The sequence below is a fragment of the Vanessa tameamea genome, chromosome 21 (genome assembly GCF_037043105.1).
Source record: "Vanessa tameamea isolate UH-Manoa-2023 chromosome 21, ilVanTame1 primary haplotype, whole genome shotgun sequence".
NCBI classification, from domain to species: Eukaryota; Metazoa; Arthropoda; class Insecta; order Lepidoptera; family Nymphalidae; genus Vanessa; species Vanessa tameamea.
In genome coordinates, this window is record NC_087329.1 from 9613753 (window position 1) to 9639013 (window position 25261).

The window sequence follows — 25261 nt, forward strand, 5'->3', positions numbered from 1 at the left end:
TGGCTAGTGGTTGGGGTCTCTTTAGCTGGTATAACTCTTTTTAGAAAAATAACTTAAAAAAAATTGAATTCTAATTTGAATTACGCATTCCATCGCTCCATCGACTGTTATATATGTTAAATTCTGTGTCTCATCACTGGCCCGTCTCTCAAAAAGATCAAGCAAACTTGAACAGGGTGTTTGAATGAATGAATAACAAAAATAAAAAGAGGAAGAGAGAAAAGGATCGCCTGTTCATAACGACTTTTTTACGTGATGATTGCTCCCAGTTCACTCTACTGTAAGCCGCGTAAAATAACATCCAAGAAGTTAAAAGGTATAGTATAAAGTATAAAGGAAATAAAGTTCATATTTCATACAGTGTATAGACTGCAGCAATTGGAACTCGAACTATCAATATACCAAATTTAATCTAAATCAGTTCAGCGGTTTAAGCGTGAGGAGGTAACAGACAGAGTTACTTTCGTAATTATAATATTAGTAGGGATAAGGCTATACATCAATTAGAAAACCCTTAACTTAAAGTTCCTTTAGTATTATAACATATGTAGAAAAACGAAATTGGATTATATTTTGGAATACTGATTTAAAACTAAAGCAATTGGATCTCAGCCTTTTCAAATATAAGTAAGCAATTTTCGTTGAATTGAAGACGTCGCAGCCAGCCGCGACGTTATATAAACGTTTATTTGTTTGTTGAAGACGTCTGCATCTTTTCAGACAACGAATGCCTTAAAAAACAGCGTCTGGTCACCTTTTGTATGTATATTTATACGATATATTATATATTTTTATAGGGATATCTTTGAAGTTGCGTTTTGATAAGCATATATAGTAAGAACAATTGAATATTTATACTTTCAAAAACCAATATATACGCAGTCCTTTTTTAAATGGTTACATTATATAGTTATTTTATTTAAAACTATCCGTTCGTACCTAGACGTACGGGTAAAATTCATAAAACGTTACTAATCTTAAACGGAAGGGGCTCATTTAAGGCGCGGGGTGGGGGAGGGGGAGGCGGTGTTTAACGTTGTTGTGAGTAAAATTCTCGATGAGGTCTAAAATGTTTTCGTTATATTTAGTTATCTATATCGAAATTATTCATACGTTGTATTTAACACGTTCGTTTTTCGATCGAAGTTCGGCCGCGCTAGAGAATCTCTGATGCGTAAGATCTTACTGACAGCCAAGCTAAGGGTGTTTGACTTCGATCGTAGCATCGAAGTCTACGCTAATATATATATATTTATTTATTTATTACTATAGTGAGTTAAAAAGACAATTTTAAGAAGGTGTGTATGAGTGTGTGTGGATGCATACATATATGCCATATTTCAATAAACCTATAATCCATATTTAAACTTTCTAGATCTGCTGAGTCTAAACTTAGCGGCGTATTGATAATCAAAGACAAATGTATTTTTTAATAGTAGTTAATTATTTCCCCTTAATATGTTTAAGTGAAATCGCGGAAAATTACTGTATATATTTGTTTCTTTAGTTTAACTACATAAATAAATAATAATAATAATATTAAATATTGGACAACATCACATATATTACTCTGATCGCAATGTAAGTAGCTAAAGCACTTGTGTTATGGAAAATCAGAAGTAACGACGGTACCACAAAGACTCAGACCCGAGACAACATAGAAAACTAATGAACTTTTTCTACATCGACTCGGCCGGGAATCGAACCCGGGACTTCGGAGTGGCGTATCCATGAAAACCGGTGTACACACTACTCGACCACGGAGTAAAATACCTTTATTAATAAATTATTTTGTATGTAATATACTTATATATACCATACTTATTAGCGTTTTGTTGTTTTTACGTGAGAAATGTTTATGGGATCGATATAGTACTCATATTATTTTGCATACGCGTGAAAAAATACGCGGGGCGTATTGTACTATGCATTAGCATAGCACGGCAACGGACGAATAGATCGGATCGCGAATATTTTTGTATCTCATTGGAGTGAAATTCAGGTTGCTAAAAATAGTAAAAAAAAAAACAAATTAATCATTTTCGAAATTTTGTTAAAATTAAAAGTTAATTGAACATACATTTGAATGACGCACAACCGGTTTCATTTCTTATAAATTTCTATACTAAGAAAGCGAAACACGTCAAGACTTTCGTCATACGTCAAAACGTCGCTTCGTCGTACTTGCTGTAATATATTTTAAAATAATATTAAGATCATTTGTAATAAACTCGAAATATTCATTCAAATTCATCCAAGCAACGTTCGTAGTGTTGGAAGCCGTCAACGACAGATGTTACGTAATAAACGCCGCCGTTTCTTCATAAAATAATGCCCTTCTCTGTATGAAAGCATCAGTTACGAAATCAGATCTCGTCGGTAGTACTTCACTTATTAGAAATGAAATAATCTATATTTAACTAATGTCTAAGTAACTCTTTCTGTCTGTTGCTCTTTTACGGCTAACCACTGAACTGAAATTTATGTAATTTGTTATGAAGTAAGCTTGATGAAGGAGGGATATAGCCTACTTTTTTATGCCTCATCATCATCCTCCTGCCCTATCCCAATTTTACTTGGGATAAGGGTAGGAGAATGATGTTTTTTTATGCCTAACAACTAATAATATTCTTAAACCATATTCCACAAGTGATTAAATCACCACCCTTGTACCGAATTCAATAGTATATATTATTTTAAGTCATCTAAATCGGTTAAGTCATTACAGATAAATAAAACACGCACATAAAAATAAAATACATAAAACCTCTTTTGAAATCGATCACAGATAACATTACACAATATTTCCAAACCCTTTGCGTAGACACGTACAAATTTGTACTCCAATTTTCGTAGGCTGTAGGATTAATCTACCTATATTTACCATCTGTGTATTCAATAATCTAATGGCTTACTCGAAAGCAAACACGCGTTTGTAAATAGAGGGTTGAATTAAAATATAACGTAAATATTTGAACGTCTGTCGATGTTCGTAATTGTCATCAGCGAATAATCCAATTAAAACCAGACCCGGAATCGATCGTATTTTTGTTTTTATGTATTCCTTGTATTTACTCGTTAAATTTTGTTAGGCAACCTCCTCCTCAAAGGGAGACGAGGCCTTAGCCCAGCAGTGAGAATTTAACAGGCTGCTAATGTAAAAAAATATTTGTTACGATGATAATGTACTTGTTAACTGAATTTAGACGAGAGTGCCCACTTTTATGGGCGTACCATATACGCGTGATATGATCTAGTTCACCACTTATTTGGTAGGGCCTTGTGCAAGCCCTGTTCAGTCTGGATGGGCGTCTAATCATCAAATATTCCATGGCCAAACGTAAATATTTAGTATTGTTGTGTTCCGGTATTAAAGACGAGCGAGTGACTGAATGCCCAAGATTTGCGCATTGATGATGTAAGGTATGGTTAAAACTTATTTCAGTGTTAGTGTCTATGTATTGGTGACCACTTATCATGTGGACTAATTTCTAATCAGCTTACCTCATTAAAAAAATAATGTGTTTATTAGTTATACACTCTGTATGTCTTCGCGCGGTGGAAGAGTTATTCGTCACCAATGGTACAAGCACAGAACTAACGACTTCAATGGATTTCCGAGGGACCTCAGCTTCCTTTTCCAGGGCTACTAGTGCGCACAATAACTTTTTATTCGTCCAACCCAGGATTCCTTGAGGAAGCCTCGTCTCGGGATCTGCAAAAGTATCCTCTATTCGATAGATCAGGAGTCTTGATAGTCCAGCGCTCCTGATGTCAATACTTAACCGATGATTCCGTATTAAATGTTCACAATGAGCTCGACGTTAATGGAACACCTGCATGTGGTGGAAGAAAATCTGCCATTTGTATCCACCTACGCGCGTTGGAATTTCAAACTTTGTCCTCATAAAAGGTGAAGGGGCTCTAGACCAGGGGCCTTACAGGTTTCTTACTTTTTTACTTACCACTTGTGGTAAGGATTCTAATACATACAATAGACGTGCTGCGACATTGTCATTAGTAAGCAGGCAGCCCAGGACGTGTTACGCGTGTGTTTTGTTTGATAATTAAACGTATTGTGTAATTTACATGATTGATTGACATACAATATGTTAAACTACAGCAAAATCAGAGCAATTAATTAACGCTGATGTAATTACAGCAACATTTGAAAATTTACTCGGTGGTGGGGCTTTGTGCAAGCCGTCTGGGTACCTTCCACCCATCAGATATTCTAACACCCACAGCAGTACTGTTTGTGTTAGAATTTTGGTATGGAATGGTTAACTTTTCTTAAATCGCCATATCTTATCTTTGTTTATGGGCGGTGGTGACCACTTACCAACAGCTCATTTACCCGTTCGCCTTCCTATACCATAAAAAATTGAAATGAATTGAATGTGAAAATAATTTTGGGTAAATTCAAATGAATTAAATTACACTGCTCTGATAAAATTAAACCAGGTTCCGTATATAATAAAAATATAAAGTTATATTAACTTCCACATGAAGTATATAAGAAATAAGTACCTACTGATTTTGTAATCCCATTCTCACAGAAAACAAGGTTAAGGTATAAGGTTTTATTATAACTCCTTACGAGAAACTTAACTATACAGAGTTTTTTTATAAAAACATTTCGAGTAGACGTCGTTAGTCACTTAATCACCCCTTTCTCTAGTCGTGAGATCAACGAGACGTGAAAGAAAACCGGACTATTTACGAGACGCCATTTCGCAGCGTGTCATGAATTTCATAGTCGGTATAATGGAGGCAGATTGCAAAGGCACGTACTCGCTCTTTATGTTCGCCTGGTACAATTTATTTCAAGTAACCATACTCGATTACACGATTCAAGGTGGTCTTGAGAGACGCCAAGTTAAGTTGATTTTATGTAATCTAATATTTAATATGTACTTATCTCTATTTCTGTCAAATTTAAATTGCATTACGAATAATTTAAATTAATTTAACTCTATAACAGTAATTGTGTTTTAACTGCCTGAAAAATATCGCATAATATTAGCCCAGAATAGCTCCTATTTATGAGAAGAGCTCTTGATCCACAAACGTGTTAGACCCATTCCATTAGGTTTGTGGTATGTGGCAGACTTTCATCTAACACATGCGAGGTTCCTTACGATTTATTCCTCCACCGAGCGCGAGATAATGTACACAAATCAAAAACTTGATTGGGCTTTTCCCCAATTATGTGAATTGAACCCACAATCTTAGTTTGGGGTTAAGGGATGATTTACGTGATAAAAACCAGTCTATTACATAATTATTAACCTATATATATATAAATAAGCGTGAAGAGGTAACAGAGAGCAACTTTTGCATATACAGGGTGACCCGGAATGCGACGTCAAGTCGGTACCGGGTGATAGGCCAGGTCATAACAGTTATCAGAAAATTCCAAAAAAAAATCTATGTCAAGTATTTTAAAAATTATCCTAAGCTCAAAGCAAAAAATAATAATGCCATTCATGGAACTGGTTGCGTAACTCTCTATCTCACTCACACTTCTTAAAATGTCTCTCTCTATCTTTCTCATACTTCAATTATGTAAAGTTACCGTTTCAAGGGAAAGGTTGGGTACAATAAATCATTTTAAATTAAGTAATAAAAAATAGTTGAAAACCGGATTCGTTCATAAAAATATTGTAAGCCGTTTTTTGTCCCAGTAATTATGGGACGATTGCTGCACGTAGGAGATCGGTTGCGGTCTTATTTTGAAATTAAAGAGGATTCTTGATCGCAATTTACTAAATAGATATGAATTAGGAAATAATTAATTTTAGATAGCGGAAATGGTACTGGATGAGTAGAGAGCGGCGCTATGTCTGTTTAAAAAGTAAAACCCAAATTTCTGACGTGCGAACATATATACTTCATCAGGTTAAAATGAAATGAAATCAAAACAAAAACATAGGTTTCGAAAATCCTAAAAAATCCTGTTGAATAAAAGCGAAGTTTCGCGGGCGACCAACTATTTTTATAGATAATAATCTACACATTTTAAAATTCGAAATTTAAAAAACTTTTTTTTTTTATATTCTATTATAAAAGTGTCGGCTGGCATTGTTATTGGTCGGTGTAGCGTAGTTGCTCCCTACATCATCCATATATTCAAGCACGCCTTAAAAATTAATATCTTGGGTATTTTCTTCCCTTTTGTTTCATGAACTTCGGTAAAAGATTAGAGGATAAAGGAATAAGGGTCTCTACACACAGTAATTAAGATTGTCTTAAACTACTGTTAGGTCTAGTGTCTAAATTATATAAGGCTGTATATTCCGAAATCCTGTATCAATACAAAGAAATACTTTGAGAAATATAAATGTTTGTAACTAATGCTTAACTAAAGTACGTATATAAAAAATATAATTTTCGTTTTCAGCCTTATGTAGTTTAAATTAAGTCGCTCTTCGCTGTCTGTGCGCTTCGATCTTTTAAATTACGCAACGGATTTTAATGCGATTTTCATCAATTGAGTGACTAAAGAGGTTTATATGTATCCAAGTATATTATAGTAGATTAAAATCCAGCATTTCAGATTTCCTAGTCGGTCAAAACAATGATTTTTTTAAATATTTGTACTTCAATCTAAAAATGTGAGCCGAGATGGCCCAGTGGTTAGAACGCGTGCATCTTAACCGATGATTTCGGGTTCAAACCCAGGCAGGCACCACTGAACTTTCATGTGCTTAATTTGTGTTTATAATTTATCTCGTGCTCGGCGGTGAAGGAAAACATCGTGAGGAAATCTGCATGTGTCTAATTTCAACGAAATTCTGCCACATGTGTATTCCGTCAACCCGCATTGGAGCAGCGTGATGGAATATGCTCCAAAAACCTTCTCCTCAAAGGGAGAGGAGGCCTTTAGCTCAGCAGTGGGAAATTTAAAGGCTGCTAATGCTAATGTAATGCTAAAAATGTTATATAGACCCTTAATGTATGTACTATGTGAATTAGGAAGCTATTGTTTTATAAATGTTAAACGTATTTACATAATAATAGTATGTTCCATATAGCCGCAATGTTATTTAATATAAATTCTTAGTTAGAATTTTAAATTCGGAATGTTCCCATTTGTTTCATACAAAAATAAATTTCTTCAGTTCTTACACGGAAATACAAGTCAAAAATAAATTAACTGTCACATTGGGTATGTAAATGTAATTATAATATATAAATTAGCAAGTATTATAAGCTCTTATTTACCTCAAATTGCTAATATGAAAATCTTACTTAAATTTTTTTTAAGCCAATCTCACTGTTTACAATTTCGCACTGGTTAAAATACAGTCAATAGCCAATCCTGGATATATCAGGTCATGGTAGTTATGGTGATCATAAAAGTAAACGGAACTGAAGCTATATGTTATGACGGAGTACGGGAATCCGTATGCGGTTTTAATGATATGATTTCAAAATTAATTCATATATTTATTATGCATTAACATAATATTAGTATATTATCTACAAAAAATAATGTCCGCTATTTATTTTTTAATATATTTTATTAAACGTTACAATGATACGTAAATTAAAACGTAACTTCAAAAAAAAATATATAATTTAAAAAAGTATAAAAAAAAATTGTAGATCGCGTCTGAAAGTTTGAAATGGGCCTTAAGCAAAGATAAGGTATACTCACCGCGTTTTTTCTCTGACAGCTTAATAACGTTGGACTACCTGAAAGAATATAGATCTTTATAACTTCGTGATTATCATAAAATACTGGTTTTAGGTAGAGGGTAAGGTGGAATATTTTAGTAGGAACTTTTAGGTCATTTTTTGTTATTCTTAGTAAGATTAATGGAAAAGTTCGTCTTGTATTGTTACACTAGCGTAGACCAAACTCCAATACTTGCCTACGTTTAGGTAGGTACCCTCATCTCACCGCATGTTCTACGAAAGCTAGAATAACTACCGGAAAAGCGGTTGAGCCTAACATATATACTAGTTTCCAACCATAATAGGAGAAAAGCCAAATAAACAACATTTGACAGCAACAGCGGTTGAGAGTTTGATTAATCTATGATATTAACTATGGATTTGCGAAATAATGCGAATAATGAAACTGTTACCGGAATTTTAGAAATAAAATTAAAGCGGATATAAGTAGTTAAGTGTAACAGCGCTGTATTATAAATAAAGATATATTTAGGAAACTCGTTTTTAATATAAAAAAGTCTTTACAAGGCGCCGTACGCCCGACTAATAAGGGGCAATCTACTCGTTGACTTGGTACGGAACGCTTGCTGTCGACACGATTTGTGTGTGGTTGCAATTTAACTTTGGTTGACAGAAGTATTTTTATTTGTATAGGTGGTTGGGGTTTTACTTTGGTATTAAGGTTATGAAATTAAATGGGAACAAAAGTTTTTGTTGTGTTTTGTTATGAAATGATACCAGAGCCGAGATGGCCCAGTGGTTAGCACGCGTGAATCTTAACCGATGATTTCGGGTTCAAACGCAGGCAGGCACCACTGAATTTTCATGTGCTTAATTTGTGTTTATAATTAATCTCGTGCGCGGTGGTGAAGGAAAACATCGTGAGGAAACCTGCATGTGTCTAATTTCAACTAAATTGTGCCACATATGTATTCCAAACCTTCTCCTCAAAGAGAGAGGAGGCCTTAGCCCAGCAGTGAGAAGTTTACAGGCTGCTAATGTAATGTATGTAATGTAATATGATATGATTTGATAAAGTGTAAGATTCTTGTTTTTTTAATAATTTCTGCTTCGAACTCCTAAATATATAATTATAAATAAATATTTATAATATATTATTAATCAAGAACTGTAAGTAGTGCACAATAGAGCCGAGTTATTAGCAAATCGCATGAAATACGTAAATCTTACAGACAGAAATGTATTAGTTAGTCAATTGCTAATGTGTAATTATTATACTTCAGACGACCAGACGACCTCCGTGGTCGAGTAGTGTGTACACCGGTTTTCATGGGTACACCACTCCGAGGTCCCGGGTTCGATCCCCGGCCGAGTCGATGTAGAAAAAGTTCATTAGTTTTCTATGTTGTCTTGGGTCTGGGTGTTTGTGGTACCGTCGTTACTTCTGATTTCCATAACACAAGTGCTTTAGCTACTTACATTGGGATCAGAGTAATGTATGTGATGTTGTCCAATATTTATTTATTTATTTATTTATATGTTTTATACGTGGAGTATTACTTAAGTATAATTGCTCGTGTTAATGTTATCTTAATCGTGATTCTATTTGGAGTAAGCAACGCGAATTACATTTCCTAAAGATAATATGAATAAGGCGAGGTCCAGTCGATCGAACATATCAATTTCAAACAAAGATCACCGGATAAATTTATTTCAGGAACAAGGGCTTGCCCTAAAATTACTACAGGTGTTGTTAAGTTATAAAAGAAGACGATACATAACCACATGTTTGGTGTTTGACTGTATATAGAAGTGTGTTTAAAAAAAAAAGATATGTCAGTGTGGGCCACGTCATCCAAGAAGCCGACAAGGTCGAAGTCCAGCGAACATCTGCTGATGTTCAGTAAAAATATAAAATAACGCCACAATTTATAAAAATAAAATGTAAAAAAAGGCACGGGCAACTGTGAGCCCGTGGATGTTGTAAAGTAAATAAAAAAAAAAAATGTGTTTGTGTAGCACGATTCAAGATTGAATTTTAGTAAGGAATTGATTTGTAAGCTAGTTTCCAGAGCAACGGGAAGTCACAATACTTCAGTACTAAATGAAAAGTAAAAAAAATTCAAATATTTATCGCATACAAAATGAAAACAATTGGTTTATACGAAGCTACATAAAATCCTACAGATAACGCCGGCAACAATGGCTATAATTTATGATAAAACTTGGAACCGACCACGTACTTCCGGCAACACCTGCGATTTTATAATCTCCTGGTACCTATAAGCCAATAATATTCGAACATGTTATTTTTAATGTTATAGGTGTCTTGTTTATTGTTTAAATTGTTTGTTTATATTTTCAATATTTGTGCATCACGCCGAATCTTTTTCTCTCTTTCTTTCCTGTACACACACATAGAAAAGCACAACTTTGTAACAACGTACATAAATGTAATATATAATATATATACGGTACCTAAATTTTGGGTATTTTTCCCCAAAGCCATTAATAGATATCCTAGTAGGACATTTCATGTTATTTTTAGTATTTTTAACGTATTTCCCACTACTGGGCTAAGGCCTCCTCTCCTTTTGAGAAGACGATTTGCAGCATATTTCAACACATTGCTCCCATGCGGGTTGGTGAATACACATGTGGCAGAATTTCGTTGAAATTAGACACATGGAGGGTTCCTCACGATGTTTTCCTTCATCGCCGAGCATGAGATGAATTATAAACACAAATTAAGCACATGAAAATTCAGTGGTGCTTGTCTGGGTTTGAACCCGCAATCATCGGTTAAGATGTACGCGTTCTAACCACTGTACAATCTCGGCTCAATGTAAGTGGTAGGTTAATTACAATTCGTTATTAAAATTTACTTTCTCGTTTATTGCAATTTGTAAAATGAATATTTTTTTCTTTCTAACATCACTTTTCAATAAGTGACTTGTCATAATGTAAATCCTACAATTTGGCAACATTACAATAGTTTCCACGTAACCTTGATTTTAATCTGGGAAATTTATTTCCTAAACTGCAGTGGCGCTTTGCTTGCACATGAATGAGAACTCTAATTACAATTACATTAAAGTCAGAGTTTAATGAATTCATCGAGAAACAAGTTCTTTAAAAACACGCATTCACATACAAAAATTCAAGCCCAGGCTGTTGACCGTTCAAGAGTTCCATCAGAATCAGGACATAGTTACCATAAAAATGCATTGCAGATGATAAAAAAGCGTGGAGCTAATACTTTTTGACTTTCAGGGAAGATATATATATATATATATATATATATATATGTATATATATATATATATATATATATGTATATATATATATATATATATATATATATATATGTAATTAGCAGGAGGCTCATCTGATGGAAAGTGACTACCACTGTCCATGAACATCTGCAACACCGGGGGACTTGCAGGTGCGTTGCCGGCCTTTCAGGAAAGAGTACGCTCTTTTCTTGAAGGTTCCCAAGTCGTATCGGTTCGGAAAAACATGAAGTTTCAAAAGTATTTTTATTGATATGACAATAAATAACATGTAAAAAGGAAATTATAACTAAAAAGTACTTAAACGTAATTAAACCTCCATTAAACAAAAAATTAAAAAATTACATTGCCTTATTAATATTAACTAAACAATTGAAGACGACCAATGAATTGTCTATGATTCAATGACAAAGATTGATTCAATCTCTTATCTCCTGTGGTTTTTATTCAATTTACGTTTATTTCAGATTTATTATATAGCTATATAAAATAAATTGTTCTATATATATAATATATAAAACTAACGAACGAGCGATCAAATCCGCGTAAGCGTCATAAGTTGTCACGTTGTTGATTTGTGTTTATAATTTATCTTGTACTTGGCGGAAAAAACAAAATCAAAATATACTTTATTCAAGTAGGCTTTTAGAAGCACTTTTGAATCGTCATATTACAAACTATATTAAGTGAAGCTACAACCGGTTCGGAATGTAGATTCTACGGAGAAGAACCGGCAAAAAACTTAGTAGGTACTCTTTTTCAACAATTAAAATACAAAGTTATGTTAGTTAAATACAAATAACATTGTCTAAAACCTCTCATTAAGAGTAGTGTACTTGGTGGTAGACCTTTGTTCAAGCCCGTCTGGGTAGTTACCAGTTTACCCATTCATCTGATATTCTTTCACAAAACAGAAATTCTTTGTTTTGCTGTTCGAAATGATGAGTGAGTATGCCAGTGTGACTACAAGTATAAGTGACATCTTAGTTCACAAAGTTCTTGACCCATTGGCGATGAACGAAAGGAATGGTTAATATTGGTAACAGCGCCAATGTTTACGGGCGGCGGTGACCACTTATCCCATGTTATAAAAAAAGAAATATCTGTTAATGAGTGTACGAATTTGTATTAAACAAGTTCCACTTATTGATGGTCACCCTACTTCTACGCACACATCTACATGCATGTTAGTACACGTACCCCAGACACATGCATTAGTTTCAGACAGTTATTTCCGTGCTATTTGTACTTGAAAATAGTATATGTAGAAATAAGATATAAATGTGGGTTACATTCGGTTCAAACTTATAACGTAAACCATATTTAGATATATATGTGATACACACACACACACAACGTTATTAACGTTTTAAAGGTTGTCATTTGAGAGACGTCAATTGTAAAAAAATATAGACGGGCACGTATTTTGTTACACAGCCGACTGATGGAAATAGAATGATTGAATGGTGTATCTGCCAGTGTATGTTCCTTTGTTGAGTGAGGCACTCGGTTTCTTGATCTTGGAACAGCGCCAGACGTGCGTACTGACTGAATTAGTAAAATCAACATGTGAGGAAAGTAGTTTTGAGAATATTTTATTATTAATAAGCAGATCTTTATTATTTTATTGTAATTATTTATTGCATGCAATTGAGCATTTACTTACGCCGTTTTTTCTCACGCGTATGTAATACGCACCTTCTTTTAAACACAGCGTGACACTTGCTTATTATTAAAAATCTAGCATGAATTCTAGTATTTTATTAATAAATTAACCAAAATATATAAGACGAGCGGTATCATTGAAGTATCGTCAGCAAACAACAATATATCACAAATAACTTTAACAAAGAAAGGATGATATATACTAGAAACAGAAAGGGACCCAAAATTGATCCTTGTAGAACACCCATTTTAATGTAGATCTAGAAGACTTTATGCCATTAATGAAAACTTGCTGGACTCTTTGACTTAAATATGCAATGAGATCAATAGCTTTACCTTTAATACCGTAGTATTTGATCTTATAAAGAAGCGTATCGTGTTCTACACAATCAAATGCTTTAGACAAATCACAGAATACTCCAATAGCATTCTGTGATTTTTCCCAAGCATCGTAAATATGCTCACTATGGAAAATAATATTTGTACCGAAATGGACGAGAAGTTGATTTAAAATATTTTACTTAAAGATGGGAATATTGAAATAAGTCTTTAATTACTGGGATCGCTTCTGTCACCAGTCTTAAAAAGTGGTAAAACTTTACTACATTTTAGCAAGTTAGGAAACGAACCCGTGTCTAAACTCTTGTTAAAAATTACTGCTATATACTATAGAGCAATATCGTATATGATGTTATTAATAAATTTCATCGAAATGCCCCTGAAGTATGTCGTTAGTTTTATTAATATTGAGAGTTTTAAATACTTTTATGATATCTATTGCTGAAACTGCTTCAAATGAGAAATCAATAACGTATTTAGAAACATTATTATTTAATAATTTAGTTGCATCAAATGTAGATGATTTTAAATGAAATGTTATCTTGTTAGGTATGTTGATAACAAAGTTGGGCCGTTTATTCTAGTTCTTCTGTAGTGCGATATTGAAATGAAATGAAATGAAATATACTTTATTGTACACCACAAACAAAACGAAACACACAGAAATAAAAGTAAAACAAAATTAGTAAATTAAAAATTAAAAATTAAAAAAAAAACGTAATATTTTCTTTTATATTATATTCTCTTAATCTAATGAAAATGACCCACATCTGATCAAATATATTATTCTTCCTAGAAATACTTGAAGCTGATACGATCTCGCTTCGTACTTTGGAAGTTTATCCAACTTCCCAATATCTTTTATTCAAATTCTTTAACAGTGTTAATCCTTATTAAAATTAATTACAGTTCTTAAGATACGAAGTTTTGCTCGGCTTTGATAATAATTAGTTCAACAAAAGGTTTTTTTTTATGGATGATAAATTGCATTTTATTAAAAAATATACTTTTAAACTTTAAAATCAAAACCGTATCTAGATACCCACGATATATACGAAATAAATTTAAATATATATGTTTTATAAGTATATAAACAAGAATTTCTCAGTTAATATTATAGGATTAGAAAACTAGTCATCGCCCGCCGCTTAACTCGCGTTTTAAGGGCTTCATACCAAATTTCATCAAATACAGTTCAGAGGTTTGGTCGTGAAAGAGTAACAAACAGACAGACCGCGTTACTTTCGCTTTGATAATTTTTACAAGTATTTAAAACGGGATATGTCGGGGTATATTATAAACGTGATTGTTCTCGTAAACAAGACAATGTAGGCAATGTCGAAATATCGAGCTCCACCAAGTAAAAATAAAAAAAACATGGTAAATATCCCGTTTTAAATACTTGCAGTAATAAAAATAACCATGTTAATTTAAAATCTTATAATTTTTGGTTGCATAGAAACAGCTCAGCCCCTTTATCTGTGTGTGTGCTTGTTACGATTGTATGCCCATTCAAGTGTAAACGGGCTGCTGGGACATTTTTATCGGTTATGTCTCGTTTTATTTTCGTGAATTTCGCCTGAATACGAAAGAGACAATGACTTTTATAGCTCAATGCGTTTTCAAGTAACTGGTTTTGCGATGCTGTTTTTCGTAAAGTGTGTGACGATTGTTTACGTAAGTACGTAAATATATGTAAATTTATTTAATTTTATTGATAACAACTTAACTTACCAATATATTCATGTGGTATACATGCTTGTACATGTGGAATATTCTCATCCGACATATGTAAACTACGTATATCGGAGATGAGATGAGATACATTATAAAATTCGGCACACAAAATATGGTACTTGTATGAGTTGAATACGCAAATTTCGCTTAAGATTACGTATCTATCTAATCTCTGGGCTCAGAAAGCGTGAAAACCTTAGCCGAGTAATGGCTTACAGGTTTTTATTATATGAACTAATTCCAGTCGAAGTTAGTTGAAAATACTTCTGACTAAAGAGTTAATTTAGGGCTGATTTTATTTCTGTGTAGAGGGAGGCATTATGAGTGTATGTACAATGACGTCACTACTCCGTTACATCATTTTCCTTTCAAATATGAATACGGTTAAACGATTTCGATTCGATTGCCTCTGCTTTCAAAATAATCATATCTTACATGAGTACGCGTTATCTGTGTGTTTATTGTTTCCTTTCTAATGTTTGTATTAACGTTATTTGTCTACATGTGATTATTTCCAGATAGCATCAAATATTTTGAAAAAAAAATCAAATTTCAAGGGCTTAAATCTTTCAATAATTTCTCGGCTTAATATCCAAAATCTATATTTTGCATACTAATATTACAATGCAGCTTATGATATAGGTAAGCGGTCGGCCACCTGATGGTAAGTGGTCACCAAGATTTTTTTTCATTCATTACATCCCCAAAAAGTTTATTCATGATACTACGAATTATCGTAATAAAAAACCTGTTAATATCCCACTACTGGCCTGCAATCCGTTTGAGGAGAAGGAGCTTATGCTACACTGCTCCAATGTGGATTGGTGACAGATTTTCATTCAACACATATAGGTTTCACGAGAATTACAAACACAAATAATGCATATGCATATTCCATGCTTGCCCAGTTTTGGACCCGCAATCTCCGGTTAAGACGCAATTGTTCTAAATACTGTGCAACCTTCATAATACAGTCTATATTCTACGCTGCTCTGAACTGGTCGCCGGGTTGAGCCAATATGAACAGCTATTGCCATGAAACTAAACGGAATTACTCTCGCTCTGTACATAGTCCGATACGTCCTTAGACTAAGTTACGTTACAATGGAATGGGTTCTGTTACTTCGTAGACCAAGTTCGGTAATATTCAACGACGTTTAATTGAAAATACGATTATGTAATATTAAATTTTCGTCTGTATTTATGTACTTACACAAACTGTGTCAAAATCTCTCATTCAAGTAGAGTAATTAAAGCAATTTAGATTTGTCAGAAACTAGATTCTACCGGGAAGAACTGTCAACTGTGTGTGTACCGGGTCTCAGTGGTCATACTTTTTAATTACTTTAGTGTCAATCGAGTACAATTGAATGTATATATCCCACCTCGAAATTAATCAACAAATTTGAACTCCACGCTTTTATATCTATACATATATATATTAAATTCGAATGTCTGTTTGTAATATTTAATTATTAAATAACCGCTTTTTGCTAAACGCATATATATACATAGTACATATACCAAAATAACATTTTTTTACAATATTTGTCTGACTGTCAGTTTGTTCCGGCTAATCTCTGGAACGGCTGGACCGATTTTGACGGGACTTCACTGGCAGATAAGTTTGGCTACTTTTATTTTAGAGTTATATATAAAATAATAATTAATTCATACTAAATATCCAAATACTATCCAGTAATGCGCGCAGCCCTCGCGCATGCCACCACTCCGCCGTCACGTCGGGTTACTTCCACCAACGACTTAACAATAATCACAAAAGCTGCCTAATACAGAATTAATAAGTTATAGTAAAATCTGCTAGCTGAACAATAACTTATTTGTTAAATTCAAATGATCACGAAGTCGCAGGCTCAGCTAGGCATTAATAAAATATGACTTTGATGATAATGTCTGATGATCGATTTTGGCCAGACACACAGAACATATTACAGTTCACAAAAGGATGCGCAAACGCAGGTACATACATTTTATATTCCCACACTCTTGTAATCTGATGAGAACGAAAAGAGTTTAGTTAAGTTTACGGCTTTACGTGTTTTCTAAAGCACAAAAAGTACACACTTCCAACTCAATCAGACCCCGTGAAGAAATGAGTTGAATAACTTTTTATCGACCCGACTTGAGAGTTTTTCCCAGAACCTCGGGTACTGCAGTTTTATCTCTAGCCGCTAGATGAACAAGGCAGGCATAACCTTGTATTGTTGTACCGTTTACTGTCTAATGAGTAACGGTTACACATAAAACTTTCTTTCAATACCGTTCCAATGCTGACCTGATAATTCCTTTCATATAATGGAAAAGGTTCGAGAATTATAACCACCACGTATTTAACTGATGGTTGGTAGTTAAAAGAACAGGTAACTTAGAAGTTAACCAAACAGGCCTATCTTTTCTCGAGAGAGAAGCAAATTAATATCCTACTGTACAGATGTGTGTACTTTTGAGGATGGATTTGTACTTTGTCCTACCACAGTGCGGGTTGATGGACATATGTGGTAGAATGCTATTCAATGGATGCATGTTTCCTTACGATGTTACTTCGGTAATAGGTACATTTTTCCTGAATAAAAACTACCCTGTGTGTGCTAGTCCACTGTAATTACTGTAACCTTTTAAGTATATATCTATGCCAAATCTCATTCTAATCCGTTCAGCCATTCTAGCGTGATGGAGTAACAAACATTCAACAATCCAAGATTTCTCATGAATATTTAAAGAAAAACTTTGAACAAAAGAAGATTTCGTTGAATTATTATTTTATATTTAATTGCGGCAATAGAATACTTATATATTTTTCGTAAAAATGTTTTTGTTCAAAACTTATATTTGAGGTTCGTTTTCAATGTCATTTAAATTTTGTCAAAGTTGTGGAATGTAAGCGATTTGAAGGGGTGTAGCTACACGTACCATGAACATAAACTTCCCATCTCTCTGTCTCTCTTCTCTTTCTCTCTCTCTCGTCTTTGAATTTGACAGACCTCTATGACATAAAAAAATAAGTTCAAGCGAATGGTGATATTCCGTGAACTGTATGCAGGAGTATGAATGAATATTTAAGTAAACGCTGTCGCATACAACTTGAGCTTAGCTAACGGAAATGGAAATGTACGTATACATCAGTTCCTGTTAGGTAGTCTCTGTAGTTTCCTGTTTATTGTTCGTAAGGAATCTCTGAGTAGGAACTAAAACCGATTTCATAGTCACTGAAAATTTTATCAACAAGTTTCGTATTCGAGCACCGTATTTTGGATGTATATACGATGTTCTCTTGGAATTGGAGTAAATGAAATACAACCCGTAAATAATTTACTGATGCAAAACATATTTTGTGTTAAGGAAAAGTCTTTAGGGGTTAATCCAATACGATTTTTATATGAGACATTTTTTTTTTGCCAAACATTGAGATACATTGCTGACTAAATTATTTGGTAGAAGGCTTTACGCAAGCCATATTTAAGTACCATTCATTCTATCTGTAGCTAAACAGTATTATCAGTGCCAGCCAGTGTAACTACAGGCACAAGGGACATAGCATCTTTGTTTTTAAAGTATAGCATCATATTTCTTACACCGTCGTTATCTATTGGTGGTGGTGATCAGTATACACAAGAAGGCCTATTTAAAAGTACGCTTACCATTACAGTTAAAAAAATATTTACGAAAACATTTCTTAAGTTCCTGCGCGCCTATATTAAGATTTTCTTGTTCTGTCCACAGGGACGTCTCGATTAGCATAGCCTTGTACCTTTTATTAAAATTCACCGGTTGTGCGTTCTGACAAAGAAAGGTTAATATTAGCAAATATAAATATTGTTTTCAGACAGGCATTTGTTTATTGGAATTCTTTTAGTACGAAGAATTTCCCAATAGGAAGATTTTGTCATGGGATGTTTCAAGCTTATTTTTTTTTTATATTTATACGTTTTAAGGTCGCTGTGGTTTGTATTAGAGGTTTTTGAATTGTTTGCAGTTTTATTTAGCATTGTCTATTAATATGTATATTTTATGGTACAGCTGGTAAACTAGCAGGAGGTTAAGCTGATGGAAAGTTACTACCAGCACCTATCAACATCTACAACACCTGGGTCTTGCAGGTGGTTTGCCTTTAAGGAAAGAATAGGCTAAACATTTATATTAGTACCCATATCTAGTAAAGGTTAAGTAAAGCAACAGACAGTTATTTCTGGGTCAAGACCTTCCAAAACCTCGCTTAGTCTTCTAGAGATTTTGGTATCAGTGCATAAATTATGTGCAAAATCTCAGCACAATCGGTGATGAAAGAGAGTTAACCCTAAAAAAATCCCGGATTGTTTTATTTAACCAACTACAATAAATATAATTAAAATTATAAAAATGTCGAGAATCAACATACAAAATAACTCAAAACTAACATTGCAACAGAAACATATATAAAACTATCTACCAATTACCTACGGGTAGAATAAGGATCTACATATAACTATTATATCATAGTATATTACTATATACCTTGTAGTCACATTTCAACCAATTTCCCAAAAAAAAAAATGTATTATATACCTGAACTTTCAGTTCAGAATCCGGTGCCAATACGATCGGTAGTTTTTACGTTTATCGCGTACAGACAGACAGACGCGGCATACGTATTTTATCATATGTAGTGATGGATGTTTCGTAGTGGTCATCACTGCTCATATTGGTACTGTAAGAAATATTATTCATTTCTCATTTCACTAATGCGCCCCAATCTTGAAAACTAAGATGTTATGTCCCTTGTGCCACTGTTACATTGGCTCACTCGCCCTTCAAACCCGAACACAATAATACTACTATAATAATACTAAGTACTGCTGTTTGGCGTTCGAAAGTCTTACCATCAGTTGTGTCTAGTTCATTTACTCCATTTTCATTTAAAGTTGTAAGTGTCTAGTTCATTTACTCATTACTACATTTACAAACAACTCGTAAATGTAGGAGAAATATACCTAGCAAATATATAACTACTTGCAACAGTATAATTTCTATGGTGCATATGTCTATCAAGATTTATAGCTTACAAATAGGTGGTATATGACGCCAAAGATAAGCTAACGGGAATGACAATTGTTTAAGGAGACAAGGCATTATAACTCTTAACGTCATTAAAATAAGGTTCATAACCAATCACTCAATCTATAGTGCATACAATTTAAATCGATATAGATTGTACGCAATTGTCGTCCTTAACGCGAAAGATTTAAAGATATTAATGCTGTGAAATAAAGATTTGCTCGGAAAGCAATGTCAATCGATTAATTCACTGGCTACACAATGTGTAAATTGGTATACTAAGAAGTGTAAACGATTATAGAGCTTACTAAAACTGCATAAGCGTTAATATCGCATTATCCTTTTTTGTTTTTGTATTTATAACGAGTGGTGCTATCGAATGGTTGTTTTTCAGTGATATTTATTATAGCTCGATCAGCAGCTAAAGTCGAAAACGATTTGACATGTCTAGACATACTTAATCAGAATCATTAAAAAATCTTTATGTTTCACCTTTAGTTGTTTCAATTTTATTACTATTTGAATAAAAGTTCTTATAAAAGCCCACTTGAATAAAGTATATTTTGATTTTGATTAATATATTTTCAACATTTTATTGACGCTTAAATCTGTGTGTATTTTTTTTTAAAAGATTAACGCATAAACTGATTTGCCATCATTACATAATATAAAACAAAGTCGCTTACCGCTGTCTGTCCCTATGTATGCTTAGTTCTTTAAAATTACACAACGGATTTTGATGCGGGTTTTTTTAATAGATAGATTGATTCAAGAGGAAGGTTTATATGTATAATACATGAAGGTTTATATGCATAATATAGTAGAGAAACACTGATAATTTTAGAGTTTTCTAAAGTGATGCCGTAAATAAACACTTACATTGCAAACGCTGGCTGAACCCTAGGAGATAGATCAAAACAATGTACTACAGTATTGTACACCTTTAAAAGGTTCTGCTTTACTTTTTACGAGAAATAATAGCTCATTTTCGAAGCGATTTTAAGCAATACAGCATTGATGTTTATCCAATTAAGCACCTTAATACATTGTGCATGTCATATAGACCAATATGGCCCTTTACAGCATGTAATTTAAATGAATATTTTCGAAGATATTACAGATTTAAAACGCAGGGACATAGCGGTTTGTATTGTCTAACGACTGAAAAACTGTAAACGTTGTAAGACATTCTGTAGTACATATATTTAATATCAGCATTGCACCCGTGCGAAGCCGGGGCGGGTCGCTAGTTTGTTATGAAATTAATATATATATTAATAGCAAAATCGATATAGCTATTTATTTTATGCCTTTTATATATTTATGTAATGCCTTGGGTGGATAAAGCAATAAATAAAGATAAAGAGAAAAATGGAGGCCTTTACTCTGTAGAGAAATACTTAATATTAGCAATTTGTTTTGCTTATAATAATTGAATATTATTGTATTTTAATTCGTGTTGAGTTCTTATTATTGTAATTGAAAGTATAATTATTTTATTTTCTCGAATTGTATTAGATATCATATCGTGTATTTTTTTTATTAAAGAATAAAATAAGTCATTATTATTATCAGTGATAATACCGCCTACGTCAGGAAATCGTCGCATGGCATCATCTAGTATACGAAAACTTTCTTACGGTCTACGATACCATATTTGTACAAAAGATTGCTTGCAGCAGTCATCTTAACTTTGTTCTACTTTTGCATACTTCGATGGGATTTTTCTTTATTCTTTACTTATATTTCCACTACTAGCGATGTAGGAGCGGTGACTCCGTTGCCTCACTATTATGCGCTACGCTGAAAACCAGCGCTGTAGCTTTGTTCAGTTTAATGTCGAATGTCAGACCGATATTAGAACTATATATATTCAACATTTATTTTACTGTGTATAATTTCAATATGATAATTTTAGTTTGATGTGCCTGCATATTTGTTTTCCATACAAGTGCACGATCATAATTTTTGCATTGCGGTTTTATTTTGTCTTCATCTTGTGACAGTTATATATTTGGATGATGTCGGTTGATTTTAGTGGAATTCTGATTTCTTAAGCTGGTCTGGGTGGTATTCGGGCAGGCCGTCTGTGATTGGATTGATGAAGTTGTCCTGACAGACTTCAGCCGTAGCGGCAATCTCAAGTGAGACCAGCCAACTAAGAAAAAGAGTGTGCGCAACGCAAATAAAAGAGTACTCTCTAATCCACACTCTCACAATCCGATGAGACGGCAAAATCGACAGGACCGGAAAGTGTTCAGGAGCAGGACCAACGGCTGTTACGTTCTTTTCAAAGCAAGGAAGTGTATACTTTGAATTTCCAAACTCCGGGCTATTACTGAGAATTTTTCGACGGATAAACCCGATAACCTCGGAATCATTGGCCTTTTATCTAGCCGTTACACCAACGAGGCAGTCGATGATGATTCGTCGGAACTAACTACGAGAGGTGCGTATTTGCGGTTGTTTCGAATTGGCCTTGTGTTATAGTTGAAGACAGCACAGCGTGAAAATGTTGATTTGAGTTCATTGATAATTTCTAGTAATATATTCGGAATTATAGATTTAAATGTTATCATTGTTAGCACATTTGCGATATAATAATGGTTAATATTTCTTACAGCGTTATTGTCTATGATACTTACTATCGAGTAGTTCGTTTGCAACCTTTCCATCATAAAAAAAAAAAACATACAAATATCAACATAAAAACATCTAAATAAACAAAACTCATATTTAAAAAGTATCGAAGCGCTACTAGCTTTGAAAAGAACTATAACATATTTTTTTTAATTTAAACGTAGAATTTAAATGTGCTGAATAAATGTAGACGAGAATTATATATTTAAATGAATGGAGCACTGTTAACGGACTTACGCTTTTATCGAGAGTGTTTCCAGTCGGCATTTGCATCTTATTATTGAGTTCATTGCATAGTAAGTACCTAACAGTTTAGCGATTGTATTTCGAAATACCTACTAACCTTCTGTTTCTGTAACGCTGACTAAAGTCAATTTAAATGTCCTGTTACTGACCAATGAAATCATTGGTCAGTTGCAGTTGATGACGTAATAGCAAACCAATGAGCGCTCAGATGAAAGCCTGGTAACCATATTTAACTGACGTTGAGATACTAGAGGTAAATCTTTTGATAACTGATTGAGGTTAATCGTGAGTGTACTATACTATACGTTTTTAATGTAATTTAAAATTATACTATTAAAGATTATTTTATATATTAGCACGTGTTACTTGAACTAAGATTATATTTTATTTAACGAGTAATCTTTTTAAAATAATGAAACTATAGAGAATTTGTATCGTAGTTCTTTACTAACGTCACAAACATAGTTTTTTCCATATTTACATATATGTTTTGTATAGTATCGTCAAATTATCGTCGTGCATTAGTATGAGTGTTACGTACTAATAAGATGTCTTAGTGTGCGTGAGATGACTAATGAAAAAATATAGTCAGCAAAAAAATAAATTATTGTATTTGTTAATTCTGAGCATTGAATAGACACCCACTAAGGAGGGAATTTCGGAAATCCTACCCCTAAAGGGGTGAAATGGAGGTTGAAAGTTCGTACGAATGTGCGTCATTTTTAAGTTAGAAACACGAAACATTATTTCAGGAGTGCTGATTAAAAATGAGTAGAAACGTAATTAAGCGTTTCTGGATATTGAACCTCTAAGTTGTGTAATAGGAGTTGACATTACTTATAGACGTTAGTCTGGAAGTACGTCATTTTGGAAGTAATTACATAATTTTGATAGCACTCCGGAATAATGAAACTATTTACCAGTAATTTTCAGTCACTTTATAATATTGTATTAATTAAAACATGATCCTCACCGTGTCCGTACCGTAAAAGCCATTCCAGCCAGTCATTGTTAATATTTTTTATCATGTTTTAACAGGAGGCTTGTTCATACATGGTTATAAGGCGACGGCTCAAATTTAGGAGGTAAATTTAATTTTCATGACAATCTCGAAAAAAATTGGTAGAAGAGTAATCTCATAACATTTTTTTTTCAAATATAAATAGTTTTGAGATTTTAATGCCACAGGTATAATTTTTTTTTTAATTTCAGCATATTCACAATCTAATCGATATAAAATATTGTTATTTATTTGTAAAAGTACACTTCGTATACACACATACGTATGTATATCATTTAAACTTTTATATGGCTAATAATCATACAAAATAAAAAACCTTTTTTTACATTTTTCACAAATAAATTAAAAAAAAAACCATGAAATCATGCCCTCGGGCTCAAACCACGCAAGTTTTATTTGCCTGCGGGTTACATCGTTCACTTCATGCGCACGAGAAATACTTTTTTTTTTGTATCTTTGCCTTTTTTTATTATTTTCTATATAAATAGGAAACCTCTTTAGGGCTCTAGGAGCCGGTATTGCCGAATATTGTTACAGTTGTTATCACCGCCACCACAGATTTAGCACTTGGGTAATGATGAATTGTTGTCCACGGAGATTTGCTAACTACGCAAAAGAAATTATTAGTTAAAAATACAGGTGTACTTAGTATCCCTTCACTGTTTAAATCCGATGGACCTGATTGGAATTTCAGAATTTCAGTTGCAGTATTTTAGGTGATCTCTGAGGCACGTGAATTTTAAAACTTCCAAACTTCAGGTTGCTACAGAGAATTCCTTGACACAAAAATCAGGCAGGTTCTTCTCAGGTCAGGGTATTTTCTTTTCCGAACCGGTGGTAGTGTTTCATTTGACAATCAATAAGTAAGTGTAATGCTTCTATAATGAGTAAAGCAATTTGAGTTTGAGTTTCAAAAATAGTTAATATATAAATTATGACCGTAACAAATTCTGCGAAGCTCTTCGCCGTTCGTTGAATTGCAATTCTTAATCTCAGAGCGAAGAATTAAATACGTCTCCTAAAGTATAAGCACGAATGAGGGCTGGTACCTTTACCGTGCTGAAGTCCATTTGCTAGTCCCTATAATACATTTCTAATACAACTTTTAATAGAGGAAGAGACACTAAAACCAACGTATTCAAACGTGTACATTATTGTAACCTTTGTTATAAACAAAAAAAATAATATTTCTTATACATAACTCAAAGAATCACATAAAAGCGCGATTTAACTTATTACTAGCGCCATCTATTATCACATCGAACAACTTTTTAGAATTAACAATATACTTATTTTTTACATTAACAGTTATTAACTATAATATAATTATTTTTAATTAATTGAACTTAAGATTATTATTTTAATCCATTTCGGATTAATAGGCGTTAATGATTGAGGCTTTTTATAACATCGCTGGTATTAATATAATTGCTAACTGGAACACAGAAATGCTAAGTGAATCTGTTTAGCGCTAAAATAACTAATGAGCGTTAACTATTCATTTATTGCACAAAACCAATAGAACTTTGAGCTTATAAAATATTTATGTATACGAGTGCATATATATTATATTTTGCCTATTCAAATTATTTACCGTATTTTCTTAGCATAGTTCATTAAAAGC

At 33.3% G+C, this 25261-nt stretch overlaps 2 protein-coding genes and 1 long non-coding RNA gene across 3 annotated transcripts in view; all 3 read right to left on the reverse strand.

Annotated features, from left to right (window-relative positions):
* Window positions 1-25261, reverse strand: part of LOC135193918 (uncharacterized) — a 569995-nt gene that overhangs the window by 153516 nt on the left and 391218 nt on the right. The gene's annotated exons all lie outside the window — the stretch shown is intronic.
* Window positions 1-25261, reverse strand: part of LOC113395575 (uncharacterized) — a 333619-nt gene that overhangs the window by 125201 nt on the left and 183157 nt on the right. The gene's annotated exons all lie outside the window — the stretch shown is intronic.
* LOC113402326 (uncharacterized protein CG3556) overlaps window positions 1-25261 on the reverse strand; it is a 114435-nt gene that overhangs the window by 77907 nt on the left and 11267 nt on the right. Inside the window, exon 2 of the mRNA XM_026642539.2 lies at window positions 7664-7701. The gene's annotated coding sequence lies outside the window, so the exon portion shown is untranslated. The remainder of the gene's footprint in view (window positions 1-7663; window positions 7702-25261) is intronic.